The sequence below is a fragment of the Lactuca serriola genome, chromosome 7 (genome assembly GCF_051521515.1).
Source record: "Lactuca serriola cultivar US96UC23 chromosome 7, Lser_US96UC23_V15, whole genome shotgun sequence".
NCBI classification, from domain to species: domain Eukaryota; kingdom Viridiplantae; phylum Streptophyta; class Magnoliopsida; order Asterales; family Asteraceae; genus Lactuca; species Lactuca serriola.
Window position 1 is genome coordinate 59,617,106 of NC_136414.1, and position 5,967 is coordinate 59,623,072.

Below are 5,967 nucleotides of genomic sequence, written 5' to 3' on the forward strand. Positions count from 1 at the left end.
GCTTTTCTTAAATAAAAAAAAAAATCTATATTAATAACTTTAAAATATATGTTTGTAAATATTTATTAAAAATTTAATGTTTAAAACAATTAGGATATTTGAACAACTTAACTTAACATATGTGTTAACTGTTAAAAGTAATCCACTAATATGATTTAAATACCCAAACCACTAATATGATATTCAAAGAATTCAATTCACATATACAAATTCAAAAAGTGTAAAGCTCAAATGAAATATGCTAAAAGTAAAAACAAATAACTGTCAAATTAAAAAAATACTTAAAATTTTGGTTTTCAATCTATTATAATAATATATATATATATATATATATATATATATATATATATATATATATATATATATATATATATATATATATATATATATATATAAAAGCCATGCCCAACCCCATCTCTAAATTCGTACTTCACCTATTGCCCTACTTTTGACGAATATGAGCTATAACCCTAAATATTGAAAAAGCTAAAAAGCAAAACCTAAAACAATATATAATAAAATATAGATAGATAATGGACATAAAAAAGGGAAAATACCGGCAATAGCCAAAAATTAGAGGGTAATTCCAAAATTTAGACATGAAAATAGACATTTTCAGATATAGACATGCATTCCGCGGAGCTACCTCCGCAGAATCTACTGTAGCTCCGCGGAATGGCAAAATCGTAATTAAATCAACATAAAAAAAACTCAAGATCCATTTCACGGAGCTACAGTAGATTCCGCAGAGGTAGCTCCGAGGAATGGATCTTGAGTTTTTTTTTTTTTTCGGGATTGATTCTTCGGGGTTTATATTTATTCACCAATTAATTATTTTCAAGAAAAGATTATGATAGTATGATAATCTTTTTTTGAAAATAATTAGTTGGGTAATGAATATAAACTCTGAAGAATCGATAAAAAAAAAAAAAAAAAAAAAAAAAAAAAAAAAAAAAAAAAAAAAAACTCAAGATCCATTCCTCGTAGCTACCTCCGTGGAGCTCCGCGGAATCTACTGTAGCTCTGCGGAATGGATCTTGAGTTTTTTTTTAATGTTGATTTAATTTCGATTTTGCCATTCCACGGAGGTAGTTCCGCGGAATGCATGTCTATACCCGGAAATTTTCATTTTCATGTCTAAATTTTGAAATTAACCTCTATTTTTTGGCTATTACCGGTATTTTCCCTATAAAAAACCTATCAAGCCAATACATAAAAAAAGTAAACCAACAGTTTCATTATTCATTAACTTTATGGAGCATTAAACATGGAGAGAAAGACAGAAAGCAAAGCATTGCAGTCAAGCGACAAACATGGTTGGAAAATTAAAAGAAATGAAATACTAACCTTAATTTGCAGCAAGCAGTCAACGAAATATTCAAAACAGCAAAAGCCAAAAGACAAAAGAGGAGCAACATAATTTTTAGGTTTGGTAGGGTTTGAGTTTTTCTTATTTTTTGGTGTGTTTGTAAAATATAAAAAATTGTCTAAAATTTATAAAGAAAACAAATTTTCATTTTTTTTTGGATATAGATATTTTCTTTAAATTGTTGATAAATTTTAAATTTATAATTAGATTTTGATTTTTGTTGATTTTTTTTCATAATTAAAACGCATCTAAAATTCGGGTTAATTTTATTTATTGATAAAACATAAAAATAGATTTTTCAAAAATACCAATACCATAACTATAAATTATCCTAAAAATCGGAGACCCCCTAAAACCGGAGACCTGGTGCGACCGCACCGCCGGCACCACCCGAGGGCCGCCACTAATGCTACACATAATGATATCTCTATAAACATGAAATTAAAGTCTTCACGGTGTGGTCAATGAACAATATTCACGGACCCTTTTCATACTCGATACATGGCGGGTATCCCACGACTACTTATTTCTACAAACCATGTTTGTTATCATAGAATTTAAAGAGACATTGACAAAACAATGATCACTATAAATCAAGTGATACCTAAATGGTCATATAGTCTGAAATAAGTGTTTTGTTTTAGACCTTCCGAATATAGCATTTTATATTATTTATACTTATTAGAATAATATATCGAAACGTATCTCCACATGACTCTTAGTTGTTGATGTGGTTGAGGGTCACCTTTGAAAGAGAGTTGATATTGCATCAAAATAGATGTCCTTACAAAAGCCAACATGACATATTTGAAAGATGTGATACATTTGAAAGAGTGATATTCCATTGATGTGGATGATATTAATACATGATTATAGACTCCCTAAGTACAGTAGAAAGAAAAGATGAAATAAGTTATTAATATTAAGAAAATTATAAAAGTGGTACAAAAGTGGATGTTGGTGGAATAAGGAGATTGATGAACTAATGACTAAATAGAAAACGAATCTGTCTTCAAGATGTTATTTGTAACGTCCCAAAAATCAGGGGTAAAAATTTCATTTTTAATATAACTAAAACATTGATACCATTTAATTCAAACAATCAAATCATAGCCAATCAAATCGTTTATCAGAGTTTATCCCAAAATCATTCATTGCGGAAATCATAGGTGTGTGCACTACGATCAACCCGAGCTCCTCCCTTCCAAAACGATGATACCTGAAACCATAAACAAACCTGTAAGCACGAAGCTTAGTGAGTTTCCCAGAGCATACCATTCACACAAACCACATATCACATATCTTGTTGGCTATAAAAGCTACACACATATCATATATACTGTTAGCTATAAAAGCTACCATATATCACATAAGCCCTGCATACATAAAATCTGTAATAGTGCCATGGGCTACCCCACATGGTCTTTACCTAGGACTGTCATGGGCTCCCCCATATGGTCTTACATCCAATGTCATGGGCTACCCCACATGGTCTTTACCTAGGACTGCCATGGGCTACCCCACATGGTCTTACATCCAATGCCACGGGCTTCCCCGAGGTCTTCCCTGCAAATACCATATATAACCAAATAGCATATATCATCCATCACATAAATATCTACACATGACACGTACATAAACCTGTAAGGATGCTGTGGGCTACCCCCATGGTCTTATACCATTACGCCATGGGCTACCCCACATGGTCTTCCATGCAAGTATCACAAAGACAACTAGCATATCACATAATTACCAGCATACCACCTAACATAAAGCTACCTATCATATCACACAACATAAGATGAGCCAACCTTGGTGCCTTAGACCCATTGGTATGGTGAGAAGACTCACCTGCAACTGTCGGCTGAAGAAATAAGATCACGCTGCTCCAACCTACGACACGAACTCTTCCACTGGTCAACACCAAACAACTGAACTCAATAAATACCAATAGCTACCCAAAATACCCCTAGAAGTCAACTGATCAACTCTTGGTCAAAGTCAACCTTCCATGTTGACCCTACTCGCCGAGTCAGCCTACTGACTCGCCGAGTTCATAAGCTCAGAAACCCCCTTTCAATCGCGGCTCGACTCGCCGAGTCAGACCATGACTCGCCGAGTCTACTGATTTCCGAGTTCTGTCCTGTCCAACTCACTGATTCTCCACTCCACTCACTGATCCGAGTTTTAACTGGAAGGGTTTGGGGTTTCGCGACATGACTCGCCGAGTCCAAGGCAATCTTCAACAGACTCGCCGAGTTGTTCTTCCAACTCGTCGAGTTCCTGCCCATATTCAACCAACTCGTCGTGTCCACCCGTGTGACTCGCCGAGTCGCTTCAGTTCTTAATCCATTCAGTGGCTTTTCGAGCCATGCAGGGGCTCCAAATCATAGATCCATACTTCCAAAGTCCATTCCCCACGTAAAGTTGCAAACTTTACGTATAACCAAGGAGATCTAGGCTCAAAACACTCTAAGCTAGGTTTTAAGACAACCATGCTTCACCTACACCCCAAGACTGATACTTTATGACTCACTAGGCCAAAATACAGTTAGATCTGAAGTAGCAACTTCAGATCTAGGCTCTAACTCGAAGTGGTTTAAGAACATGGCATAAGAGTCCCAAATCTCACAATCAAGATTGATTTACATGCAAAAGAGGGATGGTAATGACTCCTTACCTTGAATTGCTCTGGAAAGGCCCTCAAATTATGGATCTACTGCAAACCCCTGAATCCCTAATGGTTCCTTCCTTCCTTCTTCCTTCAAATCACCCAAAAATGGCAAGAAACTTGAATGAGCAATAATGGAGGCTTAGGGTTTCGGTTTCTGGATGAGAGAGGCTATATGGAACCCTAATGGAGAGAATAAGATGCTTAAATAGTGCCCAAAGTCCCGGATTTAGGGTTTCCCTCTTCAGACCGAACTCGTCGAGTCCATGAGGCCGACTTGCCGAGTTGGTCACTTACCCCATACCCGGATCCCACTCCGACTCGTTGAGTTCCTCCTTGGACTCGACGAGTTGACCCCTTTGACTTAGGGTTTTCTTTCCTTTCTTGGTCTTTCTGATTCTGGGTGTTACAACTCTCCCCCACTTAAACTAAACTTCGTCCTCGAAGTTCCCTATGGCTACTGACCTGCAATCCGCCTCCAACACCTTGCCTGGCGACTCTAACCCTATTAGCCTTCTGCCCGGTCATTCTGGATGGCATAATCCCTATAGGTCAAATCCCCGAGTGCAATCTGATTCTTAACCTTCCTGAGAACACCCCCTGCTTGACTGGCAATCCTTCCGGTACTCCCTGAGTACCTAGGCTAAACATTCTTGGGGTTTACTTCCTTTTTCTTGTGCGTTTCTGGCCTCCCCAAGGCTGCCCTCTATAGCTATCCATTTCCTTTGTCACTGAGAGGAACGTACCCTTCACGATGACCATCACTCCAGGCACTATTGGTGCCGATCACTATTGTCGGTAGTACCGAACTGCCTGAAACACTAGATTGACTGAAACACTGAACTGCTATATGGTTGCTCCCCAAAATATCTCGAGACCTTCCTGGTCTCCAGTCATCCGTCGGTTATCTGCAACACCGAGTTCCAACTCCACTGTGGAGTCCAAGGACTCCTCACTCAGTCTCTTCCATGACTTCTGAACGAAATCTTTCTCTGGAACTAGTTTCCACTAGTTATCCTGTCACTGTGGCCCTAACAACCTTTCGCTACTACGAAACTGCTTTTCTGAAGAACGACCGGGACCTCCCTGGCCCCGACTTGATTGTCACTGTCCGAAGCACCGGACACCTTCCCGATTGCTGAGCTAGAGACAGATGCTCCACATTCCCACATGACCTCCGAAGGACACCTCGTCTGACAATAACCGCCCTGGCGTTATCTTTTCTCTCGACCACTTCACTCCCATGATCCATCCGATCATGACAGGTTGACAACCCGTCGCCACTGAATCCGACGCAAAAATGAATGCCACAAGAACTATTGTGGTCTTACATCATACCCGACCTCCCTCGATCTTTCCTTTCCTGGTTAGCCATGTCATGGTCCCATTACTGATAGAACCAATTCGAGTCACACTGTGATGGCTTGAGCTACCACCAACCACATCCATTCATTACCCTGGTATCTTGCATTTGATGCCCTTGGCATCTTATTCTCCCAATCTCCTCTTACTGAAACCAAATCCTATACTGAACATGCACGTACCCTGATTCGGAATCCTTTCCGAAACCAATCGACACCTCACTACTACCTCGAGGTTCATAATACACCTTAACTTTCGACATCCCCTTCGATTCTGATTCTACCTAAGTTGTGGCTTTCCCACGACTTTGCAAACTGATCTACCATAGACCCAATCACTCGAAGAACTCATGAATGCTACGACTACCCCGTAGTCTTACAACACTTCCCATGCCATCTGATTATTAGTGAATGCTACAGCCCTCTGTAGTCTGACAACACTCCCACCCTGACTGTCCATTAGTGAACGCTACGGCTCCCTCGTAGTCTTACAACACCTTCACAGTGAATGCTACGGCTCCCCCGTAGTCTTACAACACTCTCATACCACAAGATCGTTGCCCATG